Source organism: Octopus sinensis, linkage group LG14 (assembly GCF_006345805.1).
Source record: "Octopus sinensis linkage group LG14, ASM634580v1, whole genome shotgun sequence".
Classification (NCBI taxonomy): Eukaryota; Metazoa; Mollusca; class Cephalopoda; order Octopoda; family Octopodidae; genus Octopus; species Octopus sinensis.
In genome coordinates, this window is record NC_043010.1 from 51,030,711 (window position 1) to 51,044,742 (window position 14,032).

Below are 14,032 nucleotides of genomic sequence, written 5' to 3' on the forward strand. Positions count from 1 at the left end.
TATGTGCCACCGACACAGGTGCCAGACGAGGCTGGCGAACGGCCACGCTCGGATGGTGTTTTTTTTTTTATGTGCCACCGACACAGGTGCCAGACGAGGCTGGCAGACGGCCACGCTCGGATGGTGTTTTTATGTGCCACCGACACAGGTGCCAGATGAGGCTGGCGAACGGCCACGATCGGATGGTGTTTGTTACGTGCCCACAGCATGGAGGCCAGTCGATGCGGTACTGGCTACGGCCACGTTCAGATGATTTTCTTGTGTGCCACCGGCACTGGTACTTCAAAGATACAAATTCCATTGATGTTCATCTATTTTGATTTGTTTTGATTTTGATTTTGATTTTCACTTGCCTCAACAGGTCTTCACAAGTGTCACAAGAAGGAAATATATATATATGTATATATGATATGTATAAATCTAGACATCATCATAGTTGTGATTCTCTCCCCACTGCCCCAACTAACTGACATCCAGTGTTGGTTTGTTTACATTCCCATAACTTAATCAGTTCAGCAAAAGAGACTGATAAAATACTGGGTCGATTTCTTCAACTCTACAAGGTGGTATTCCAGCATGGGCAAAGTCCTATGACTGAAACAAGTTAAAGATAAAGATTAATACATACACACACACTCACAGATACATATGAGCCCCCTTCACACACACACACACACATATATAAATATAGAAAATGTCTGTTTGTGTGTGTATATATGCATATACATGTGTATGTATAAATGGATGGATGTGTTTTTCTTTCATCAGTGAAAGAAATTAATTAGTCATTGATTAATATTATTTCTTCCCTTACAGCATAATTATTTCAAATTAGATATTCAATGGAAATAGATATCTAAATAGGCACAGGCATAGCTTTATGGTTAAGGAGATCACTTTGCAATTATGTGGTTTTGAGTTCCATCCCTATGTGTGGCACCTTGAACAAATGTCTTCATCTGTAGATCTGTGTTGACTGTTACCTTGCCAGGTAATGTAGAAGACAGAAGCTATAAAGACACGCATTATATATATATATATATATATATATATAAAAGAGATAATGGTGTCATTGAGACCCAAAGGTGTCAGGTAATGCTGAATAAGTGCTATTGTCAGACAATAGTTAAGTTCCAGATTCGGTAATATTGCGAATAAATGGTTCAACATTGGTTCTATGTCAGCGTGTGTATATAAGAATTTTTTGCGTAATAAGATAAACAACCAAGGCTGTATAGATATTAGAGCATTAAATGCTCAAATATCTATACAGCCTTGGTTTTTTATCTTATTATACAAAAAATTCTTATATATATACGTTTTATTTATTATTTTGCACATTACTTAATCATCGTTATATGTTTTATCTTATATTTAATCTTTCTATAAAATGTAATTTTCTAGATGGTATGATTTAATTTTTCATTATTGAATTGATGAAAGGTGTTTTTTTTCTAATTTATATATATATTTTATATTTTGTGAAATTTGATTTAGTATTTCTAAATTGAATTTTTCCCTGTAAGTTTGGAATAATATTCCCTCATATTATTATTATTATTATTATTATTATTATTATTATTATTATATATACATACATACATACATATATATATATATATATATATATAGGTTAGTTGTGTTAGAAGTTAAAATAACCCCAAATATTATTGAATGTTCACAACATTCAATAATATAAAAAATGTGAATCTTCTCTAAATGCACAAAATTCAAAAGTGTTAGAAGTGATCGATAAGAGGAGAAAAACAAGGGAGAAATGAAGATAGATTCTTTTTCTGTAATGTGCAGGGATTTTCGCTTGTAATGGCATTTTTTGGAATCCAGTGCATTTATAATTTTTTTCCATGAATGGATCTGATTTTTGACTCGTTACAGTACTGATGACGTCTTATTTTTCTGGTAGTCAAGTTTGTCGTTCTGCCTGGTTGACTTCCCTGTGGGGGAATGGTCATCAGCCGTTCCAGTTGGTTAATTCTCTAAATGGGTCATTTTGTTGTATTTACTGAAGTTTGGTTTTGAGTGGAGGTAAAATTTCATTGGTCTAGAGTTACATGACGTCAGCAATTGGTGTTTGTAAAATTTCATTGGTCTAGAGTTAGGTGACGTCAGCAACTGGTGTTTGTATGGTGTTATTGTACGGTGATCTGGAGTTGCTGCAACTCCAGATCACCATTGATAAACAAAAAAATATTGTTGAAACTAGTTTGTAAGTATGTAAATAAATTTATTTAAAAACAATTACAAGCTTTTGAAATTCAGATGTATTTTCAACACAAATTTTCCTATATTTTTTCCTGAGTGGAAAAAATATTGTTATATATATATATCACATTTTTTTTCTCTCCTTGTTTTTTCTGTGTCCCTTTCTGTAGAAGAGCGTAGGCTTGAAACGTAAAAGACTTTTTCTATTCCTGAGCATTATATTAATACATCTGTTTGTTTTGTACACCACTTGTCTTCGTCTTTTGTTTTTTTCGTGAACTCTCACTATATATATATATATATATATATATATCATCATCATCATCATCATCGTTTAACGTCCGCTTTCCATGCTAGCATGGGTTAGACGGTTCAACTGGGGTCTGGGGAGCCCGAAGGCTGCACCAGGCCAGTCAGATCTGGCAGAGTTTCTACAGCTGGATGCCCTTCCTAACGCCAACCACTCCGTGAGTGTAGTGGGTGCTTTTTATGTGTCACCGACACAGGTGCCAGACGAGGCTGGCGAACGGCCACGCTCGGATGGTGTTTTTTTGTGCTACCGACACAGGTGCCAGACGAGGCTGGCAAACGGCCACGCTCGGATGGTGTTTTTTACGTGCCACCAGCACAGAGGCCAGGCGAGGCTGGCACGGCCACGATCGGATGGTGTTTGTTAGGTGCCCACAGCACGGGGGCCAGTCGATGCGGCACTGGCTACGGCCACGTTCAGATGGTTTGCGTATGTGCCACCGGCACTGGTAGCACAAAGATATACAAATTCCATTGATGTTCATCGATTTTGATTTATATATATATATACAGAGAGAGAGAGAGAGAGAGAGAAGACAGACAGACAGACAGATAGAGAGAGAGACAGGTAGACAGAGTCACCTAAGGCCTGGTAATAATGATTAACCTATGATTCACTTTGCTAGTAGCAAAGCATACTCTTCCCTGCATCGTATATTTGAGTATTGAAATTAATAATTAATTAAAACATCAAGGTGATCCCCCTTACCCTTTTTAACCAGAATTGTTCATTAAGATACTCACTCATTCTTTTAGCTAAATTTGGAATTTTAATTAATTAAGTTTTTTTGGTTCATTGCATGAAATATGTTAGCATGCACTTTACTAATCGTTGATTGAAATGTAAGTGATAAAAATTATATGAGAGAAAGAAAAAGAGATAAAGAGATAGTAGTGATAACGATAGAGAGAGAAAGAGAGAGAGATGTGTATATGTATTGTGTGTGTTTATGTGTATGTGTGCATGTACGCTTGTATGTGTGTGTATGTGTGTGTGTGTGCATGTGTGTGTGTGTGCATGTGTGTGTGCATGTACATGTGTGTGCATGTGTGTATGTGTGTATGTGTGTATGTGTGTAAGTACGTGTATGTGTGTCTGTATGTGTGTATGTTTGCGTGTGTGTGTGTATGCATGTGTGCATGTGCATGAGTGTGTGTGTATGCATATGTGTATGTGTGTGTGCATATGTATGTGTGTGCATGTGTGCGTGTGTGTGTATGCGTGTATAGGTGTGTGTGTGTATGCGTGTATAGGTGTGTGTGTGCACATGCATGTGTGTACGTGTCTGTGCATATGTGTATGTGTGAATGTGTGTGTGTGTGTGTGTGTGTGTGTTGTGTGTGTGTGTGTGTGTGTGTGTGTGTGTGTGTGTTTGTGTGTGTATGTGTGTTCTGACCAGCAGGTTGCAGTTAAAAAAATACAAAGAAAGAAGAAGGCAAGGAAGACTGCTTCAGACATGTTTCGAATGGCACATCACCAGTTATCGTATCCAGACAATAATTTCAGATGACTGAATTGGAGAGAGAAGAGGTGGAGGGGTGGGAGAATTTGGCTCATTCATTTTTCGCTTTGTTATTTCTTTTGTTGTTGTTGTTGTCATCATCATCGTCATTATCATCCTCCTGTTACTCCTCATTCTCTTCCTCCTCTTTCTCATCATCATCATCATTATCATTACCACCCCTTCCTTCTACACATCCCCATCTTCTTCTTTTACTTCTTCTTCTTCTTCTTCCTCCTCCTCCTGGTTCTCCCTCACATCCCTTTTCCCCTTCCTCTCCTCTGACTCCTCCTTGTCCTTCTCCCTGACTTTTATACAGTGTTTCAGAATATGCATATTCTTTCTCATATATGTGTGTGTATATATATATATATATATATATATATATATATATATATATATATTGCGCTAAATGAGGATGCAAAGAGAGAGGTCTGGAGATGCCATTATGAAAGGTTTCTGAATGAAGAAAATGAATGGGATAAAGAGAGTCTGCTGAATGTTGACCCCACAGAGGGACCAGCTATCCAAGTTGATAGTTCTGTGGTAGCTAAGGCAATTAGAAGCATGAAGACAGGGAAAGCCCCAGGCCCATCAGGAATCACTGCAGAGATGCTCAAAATGTCTGGTAGTGTCGGCTATAGCCTAGTCACCCATATAGTTAATCAGGTGATACACAAAGGGTCATACCCAATGACTGGTGTAGCAGTATAATAGTCAACTGCTACAAAGGTAAAGGTGATGCCCTAGATACAAATAACTACAGAGTTATCAAGCTGTTGGACCAGGTGATGAAGGTTACGGAGAGGGTCATAGCCCAACTAATTAGAGAGAGAGTTAGTTTAGATGAGATGCAGTTTGGGTTTGTGCCAGGGAAAAGTACTACTGATGCTATATTCCTGGTAAGGCAGCTGCAGGAGAAATACCTAGCCAAAGATAAGCCCCTGTACCTGGCTTTTGTTGACATGGAGAAAGCCTTCGACAGGGTCCCCCGATCCCTTATCTGGTGGGCAATGAGAAAACTAGGGATAGATGAATGGTTAGTGAGAGCTGTGCGGGCCATGTATAGGGACGCCACTAGTAGGGTGAGGGTTGGAAATGAGTACAGTGAAGAATTCCGGTAGAGGTAGGGGTCCACCAAGGCTCAGTACTCAGCCCCCTCCTATTTATCATAGTCCTCCAGGCAATAACGGAGGAATTCAAGACAGGATGCCCTTGGAGCTCCTCTATGCTGATGACTTGCTCTAATTGCTGAGTCGCTATCAGAACTGGAGGAGAAGTTTCAGGTGTGGAAACAAGGATTAGAATCGAAGGGCCTCAGAGTCAATCTAGCTAAAACCAAAGTCGTAATCAGTAGGAAGGTAGACAAATCACAAACCACCTTCAGGTAGATGGCCTGCTCGATCTGTAGAAAAGGTGTAGGTAGAAACTCTATAAGATGCACCCAGTGTAAGCTATGGACACATAAGAGATGCAGCAATGTCAAAGGAAGGCTAACTAGGAAGATGTTTTTTGTATGTGGCAGATGCTCAGGAACAATAAACACTGAAAATGCTCTGAGACCAACTTCCGTCACTTTCCAGGAGAAAAACTAGAAATAGTTGATAGTTTCCGTTACCTAGGTGACCAAGTCAGCAGCGGGGGTGGGTGTGCTGAAGTGTAACTGCTAGAGTAAGAATAGCTTGGGCAAAGTTCAAGAGCTCTTACCTCTGCTGGTGACAAAAGGCCTCTCGCAAGAGTGAAGGCAGACTGTATGATGCGTGTGTACGAACCCATGCTACATGGCAGTGAAACATGGCCGTGACTGCTGAGGATATGCGTAAGCTCGCTAGAAATGAAGCCAGTATGCTCCGATGGATGTGTAATGCCGGTACTCACACTCGGCAGAGTGTAAGTACCTTGAGAGAAAAGCTGGACCTAAGAAGCATCAGTTGTGGTGTGCAAGAGAGACGTTTGCGCTGGTATGGTCATGTGGCGAGAATGGATGAAGATAGTGTGTGAAAAAGTGCCACACCCTAGCGGTTGAGGGAACCTGTGGAAGAGGCACCCAGGAAAACCTGGGACGAGGTGGTGAAGCACGACCTTCGAACTTTAGGTCTCACTGAGGAAATGACTAGAGACCGAGACCTCTGGAAGTGTGCTGTGCGCGAGAAGACCCGGCAGGACAAGTGAGTCCAACCACCCGTGGCCTTCTACATGGGATGGAGCCAGCCTACGTATGCATACCTTCCCTTCTTGGGACACAAAACTCTACTTGTGAAGACGTGTTGAGGCAAGTGAGGATCAGAATCGAAATCGATCAATGGAAATTGCGGATGTGCTACCAATGCGGTGGCATGTCGAAACTCTGCTTGTGAAGACCCATTGAGGCAAGTGAGGATCAGAATCGAAATCGATCAATGGAAATCGATCAATGGAATTGCAGATGTGTTACCAGTGCCGGTGTGCATGTAAGAGAACTTTCCGTTTCGCGACCGTTGCCAGCACCGCCCCGTTCGTGTCCGTTGCCAGCCTCGCCTGCCCTCGTGCCGGTGGCACATAAAAGCACCATCCGTTCGTGGCCGTTTGCCAGCTCTGTCTGGCACCAGTGCGGGTGGCACGTAAAAAGCACCCACTACACTCACGGAGTGGTTGGCGTTAGGAAGGGCATCCAGCCGTAGAAACACTGCCAGATTGACTGGGCCTGATGAAGCCTTCTGGCTTCACAGACCCCAGTAGAACCGTCCAACCCATGCTAGCATGGAAAACGGACGCTAAATGATGATGATGATGATGATATAACTATTTATATTATATATATATATAACACACACATATAATTATATATATACTATATACATATATATATATATATATATATATATATATATATAACTATATATATATACATATATATATATGTGTGTGTGTGTAGATATATATATATGTAGCTATATATATATACACATACATATATGTATATATATATATATTATATATATGTATGTATATATATGTATATATGTATATACATATGTAATATATATTATTATATAATATATATATATATATATATATATATATATATATATAGTATATATATATACATACATATATATATGTAATGTATATATATATTGTGTATACATATTGTATGTATATATATATATATATATATATATATATATATATATATATATATGTACATATATATATATTTTTTCTGTATATGTAAATGTACATCTTTCTATGTATACGTGAATATTCTACTTTTATCAGAGAATCACATGAGTTTTGTCGTACGATTATTATCTCAATCTCCCCCCCCCCCAAAAAAAAGCCAACAAAAAAAGAACCAAAATCATGTGTAATTATCAGAAATGCATTGATATTAACTTTTGGACACTGAAACGGCAACAAGGTCACACGTATTCTTTCAATTATGTTATTTTGCATCTTAAAAATACTGAAGGTAAAATTAACCTTCCCATAACTATCAGCACTGGATTAACCATTATTTGAAAAAAGCACATGCTTAGGCCATCAAGAAAAGGGGACACCACAGAAATGGTATATGGTTTATGGCACAAAAGAACCACTTTAAACTTGTTAAAATAATATTTGAAGTAGTTTATATGATTGGAAATGTAATTTTGAAGTGTTCATGGTGTCATAGGTGGAGACACATGGCTTAGTGGTTAGAGCAGCGGATTCGCGGTCGAGGGATTGCGGGTTCAAATCTCAGATTGGGTGATGTGTGTGTTTATGAGTGAAACATTTAAGCTCTATGCGGGTCTGGCAGAAGGTAATGGCGAACTTCTGCTGACTCTTTCGCCATAACTTTCTCTCACTCTTTCCTCCTGCATCTTGCAGCTCACCCACAATGGACTAGCGTCTCATCCAGGTGGGGAACCTATATGCCAAGGAATCCAGGAAACCGGCCCTATGAGCCAAGCATGGCTTGAGAAGGAACAAACAACAATAAGCAAAGGTGTCATAGTGAAGATCTGATCAAAGACTTTGCAATTAAAAAAAAAAGAGAAAAATTTTCAAATATAAACAAAGTAGAAGTATACAAAAATAAATAATTATTTTATGGTTTATGTTTTTAATTACATATATATATATATATAATATATGGGGACACCAAAATCTTAATGTTTAGGGTCTCTATGGGACTAAATCCAGCCCTGATTTTTATTAGGTTTTGCAGGGCAAATACAAATAAAACCTTGGTGCCTGACATAAATAAGACCACCAAAAATTGTAATATAAAACGGGTTTGATAGAACAACTATATGACATTGTCTGTTGTGTGAGTTATCAAGGGACGCATTTGAATGTTTGGTCAAGAAGAAATGCCATTGAGTGCTTTGTCCAGCACAGCTCAAAAATATTCTTTTCTACTCTTGGGACAAGGCTCGAAATTTTTGGGGAGTGGGAGCCAGTCAATTAGATTGACCCCAGTATGCAACTGATACTTAATTTATTGCCCTCGAAAGGATGTTGACCTTGACGGAATTTGAACTCAGAATGTAAGGCAGACAAAATACCGCTAAGCATTTCACCCAGCATGCTAACGTTTCTGCCAGCTTTATAGCTCAAAAATATTAAAAATATTAAAAGTCACAAAAAAACTATAATAAAAACATTTTTTTGGATTAATTCACATAATTGCAAGCATCACCGGTTCTTCCTCCCAACTTTTTGGATTCTAGACATCGAGACAAAGAAAATGATATAGCAACCTCGAAAATGACTGGGGTGACACTTACAACACTCTGTTACTAAACGCCTCATTTGATATGTATGTGTACATCTATGTATGTGCATGTTTTTGACGTTTGTCCCTGCCATTGTGTGACAACTGGTTTCAGTTTGTTTATGTCCAGTAACTTAGTAGTTCAACTTTAACCCATAAAGTGCTGGGATTTGCACTTACATAGCATGTACTGCTGAGCACATTTTATGAAAATGAAACTACCATGCACATATGAAAAACAAAAAATAATTAAAATATCTTCTTAGTATATAATGGTGGCAAGTTTTACATCATCTGAAAAGTCATTAGTTGAACTATCCCATGACAGACATTTCAACAAACACCCATAAATTAAATGCATTTATCTGAGATTAAATGCATTTATCTCAGATAAAATGCATTTATATGAGCCATGATCATAGCCTGGCGACCTGTGCCTGATGGCCAAGATCATGGCCCATTGCACACTATGTGTTAAAAGATCGATGGAATAGGTACCAGACTTTAAAAAATATAAGTGCTGCAGTTGATTCGGACAGCTAAAACTCCTGACAGCAGTGCCCCAGCATGGCCTTTCATGCAGAGGGAGAAGCCTTTTGTTACCAACAATGGTAATAGCTCTCTGGACTTTACCCAGCCAGTTCTTATTCTGGTAACTACACTTTTAGAGCTATCTCCACTTTTGGTAATTTGGTCACCTCAGTAATGAAAACTATCTACTACTGTCAAGAATCCCCCTGGACATTTGACGAAATCTATTTCCTGTACAAGTGAAAGGGAAAACTGTTTCAATGGTACAAAGTATTACTTGCTCTGTGCATAAAACAACAGGTTGCTCAATAGTATTTGTATAATAGGCGAGGCTGCAATTATACACAAAATACAAGAGAATAATGTCCCACAGTGTGAGAAAATTAAAAACGTTGATAAAATAATACTTGTATTAATTTTTTGTTACTTGAAATTGTGAACATCAAGACATTCCAAGAATTTTAGTTTTAAAGCAAAGAAATTTAAAATCGTATTATGGCTTAAGTTCAAAATTATATATATATATATATAGATAGATAGATAGATAGATATCACAAATCTCATTTGTTTGCATATTTTTATTGAATAACAATAAAAGTACACACCCAGTCTTACTGACATGAGAATTCACTCACTCACACACACACACATTCACAGTCATGTGTGCTTGCATGTGTTAGATTTTTAAAATACACACCCAATTATACAAACAAACTCACACTAAAGTGTGTGCTTGCATGTGTGTGTGTGTGTGTGTGTGTGTGAGCCAAGTCTTGTGTTGGAGCCACTTCTCTTCCTTTCTTCTCTTCTGTTTTTCTGAAGGAAACTAGCTATGGTTAGAACATGTAATAGATGGATTTTGCCAGGCTTAAAATTACCCAAGATACAGTACTCTAGAATTTCCTTACAAGTTGAGAGTGCATATATATATATATATATATATATATATATATATATTTATTATATAGAAGGAGCTTCTACAGGACTAGAACTGTTTCATTCAAAAGAACTGATGATTCTTTTGAATGAAACAGTTCTAGTCCTGTAGAAGCTCCTTCTATATAATAAATTAATTTACTCTGCTATGTATTGAGTACCTTATTTACTGTGGTTAACCCCGACTCAACCGGGACCTACATATATATATATATATATATATATATATATATACACACATACATACATACATACATACATACATACATATATATATATATATGTCCAACCAATGCTAGCATGGAAAATGGACATTAAATGATGATGATGATGATAATAATGATGATGATATATATATATACATATATTCATATATTATATCCATATATTCATATATATATATATATATCCATATACATGTATATATATATTCATATATATATATCCATATACATGTATGTATGTTTACATACATACATACATACATACAAATATATATATATATATATGGATATATATATCTATGTATATGTATGTGTGTGTATATATATATATATATATATATATATATGTATATGTATATGTATGTGTGTGTGTGTGTGTGAAGGTGCATGGCTTAGTGATTAAGTTGTTGCACTTATGATTGCAAGATTGTGGGTTCAATTCCCAGACTGAGTGTTGTGTTGTGTTCTTGAGCAAAGCACTTCATTTCACAATGCTGTGATCATTTCAACATCTGACATGTGGCACCCATTGCACCTGTACAGGTAATGTCAATCTGATGGAGGGAGTGAGCTTATGTCTAAACAAACATTTGATCCCTATAAACAAATCATCTGTGTGGTTGCTCAATAAGAAATTGTCAAACCCTCATATGTTGTCTAATGACGGGAGAGTCTGTCTGGAAGGTCGTGTCCCAGCATAGCTGCAGTCAAATGACTGAAGCAAGTAAAAGATAAAAGATATATACCATGAAAAGGGGTTACTTTGAATAATTTTAGACTTCTTATTGCAATAATTTCATAACCCTTTTCCAATCTTAACTAAATTTGACTATGTTAGGGGAACTAAATAGGTAAACTAATATATGAAATAAAAATATATTGCAATCAATATTTGATTACTTTTTTTTACATAATTGTTACTATGCAAAGTATTCCCTGATTTGGGGTTACTTTGAACATGTTTTTTTATTAACAAATACAATGTTTTTTATTAACAAATACAAAAAAAGTCAATGAACAGCTTTAAGTGTTATAACACTAAAGAAAATGTCATACAGTTATCAGTAAGTCACATTTTATATTCCCCATTCTTGTTCCAGGTCAGAGAATCGATAGAAACCCCTGTTGTTCAGTGGAATCTCTTTTGTTTTCATTTCTGCCACATCTTCCCAGTCGTAGAGGAGTTTATCCTCTTTCAGTGGCCTCTTCCACCTTAGCACCATCCGATCGTGGCCGTTCGCCAGCCTTGTCTGGCCTCCGTGCCGGTGGCATGTAAAAAGCACCATCCAATCGTGGCCATTTGCCAGCCTCGTCTGGCACCTGTGCCGGTGCACGTAAAAAGCTATCAACTACACTCACGGAGTGGTTGGCGTTAGGAAGGGCATCCAGCTGTAGAAACACTGCCAGATCAGACTGGGCCTGGTGCAGCCTTCTGGCTTCCTAGACCCCAGTTGAACCGTCCAACCCATGCTAGCATGGAAAGCGGATGTTAAATGACGATGATGATGATGATGATGATGATTTTGTCAATGATGACACAAGTGCTCCATCACTTCCAGCTGAGATCACTTGACCGGGAAATGTTTGCTCTTCATACCTCACAATGACAAAGTTTCCAACAAAACCACTTCATCTTTCTGTGTTTTCTGCTCACGCCATGTCTGAAGCACCAGAATGCCTGTCACATTCAGTCATAGAAACATCACTAACCACAGAGTTTAGCTCTTCATCATTCAAATTCTCTTGGTGCTCTCTTTCTCCATGCTTCTCTGTAACTGTTGATGGACTGGTGGGAAACAAATTCTAGGCTGGATTCCAAACGTGGCAGGAACACTGGAACCAGTGTATTGCTGTACAAAGTGACTATTTCAAAGAGGATGATGTTAAAACTTAGATAAATAGGTGCAGGAGTGGCTGTGTGGTAAGTAGCTTGCTCACCAACCACATGGTTTTGGGTTCAGTCCCACTATGTTATAAAAGTGTTTAATCATTAAAATTAATTGCATGTTTTAACTACTTGAAATAATAATATATATAGGTGTAGGAGTGGCTGTGTGGTAAGTAGTTTGCTTACCAACCACATGGTTCCAGGTTCAGTCCCACTGCATGGCACCTTTAGGCAAGTGTCTTCTACTATAGCCTTGGACCGACCAAAGCCTTGTGAGTGGATTTGGCAGACAGAAACTGAAAGAAGCCTGTCGTATATATGTATATGTATATTTATGTATGTGTGTTTGTGTGTCTGTGTGTCCCTCCCAACATCGCTTGACAACTGATACTGGTGTGTTTACATCCCTGTAACTTAGCGGTTTGGCAAAAGAGACCAATAGAATAAGTACTAGGCTTACAAAGAAAAAGTCCTGGGGTTGATTTGCTGGGCTAAAGGCAGTGCCCCAGCATGGCCACAGTCAAATGACTGAAACAAGTAAATAAGTAAATGAGTAAATATGCTATTTTTTTTATTAAACAAAACTGGTTCAGGAACTCTTTGAGGCCACCTCGTACATATAACTCACTTTTTGATACCACCTTGTATATATCAAAAGAGGATCCCGAGCAATAGGCTCATAAAGCCAGTTTCATGAATTCTGTGATGTATATATTCTCCCCTGGATTACTCATTTTTGCCAGCTGAGTGGACTGGAGCAACATGAAATGAAGTGTTTTGCTCAAAAAGACAATGCATTGCCCAGTCCGGGAATCAAAACCACAATCTTACGATCATGATGCTGATACCCTAACCACTAAGTATATTTGTGTGTGTGCGCATGAATGTGTGCATGTGTGGTCTTGTGAATACTTTTACCCCCACAACCAGTGGGAAACCACTACTTGTTTGTTTATGTCTCCATAACATAGCAGTTCAACAGAAAAAAAAAAAACACTGATAGAATAAGCACCAGGTTTAAAAAGAAAAATAACTGGGACTGATTTGTGCAACTAAACTCTACAAGGCAATGCACTAGAATGACTACACTCCAATGTCTGAAACATATATATATATATTATATAAAAACAATATCCCTACACATCTCACATCTATTTTCTTTTCTCCACCTCACTCTCTATTTTGTATCTTACCTAAATTAACTATTACTTAACCATCCTCTCACACCGTCTCCAATGAAGGGATATAATAAATATCCTGGAAACAGCTGTAAGACCTACTATCTTTAAATTGTTCTAAAATCTACACACCCTGGCTTTTTTTTTTATCTCATTACGAAATATATACACATACATACATATACATACACACATATATACATATGTATACATACGTCTACTCTGTAAAGTGGTTGGTGTTAGAAAGGACATCCAGCTGTAGAAATCATGCCAAAACAGAGAGTAGAGCTCAGTGCAGTCCTCTGGTTTTCCAGCTCTTGTCAAATCTACAATTCAATTTTACTGGATGGAAAGTCAAGTTCCTGTCAAACCATCCAACCCATGCCAGCATAGAAGGCAGACATTAAATGATGATGATGATCATGATGATGATGATGATGATGATGGTGGTGATGGTGATGATGATGATGATGATGTATATATATACATATATATGAAGT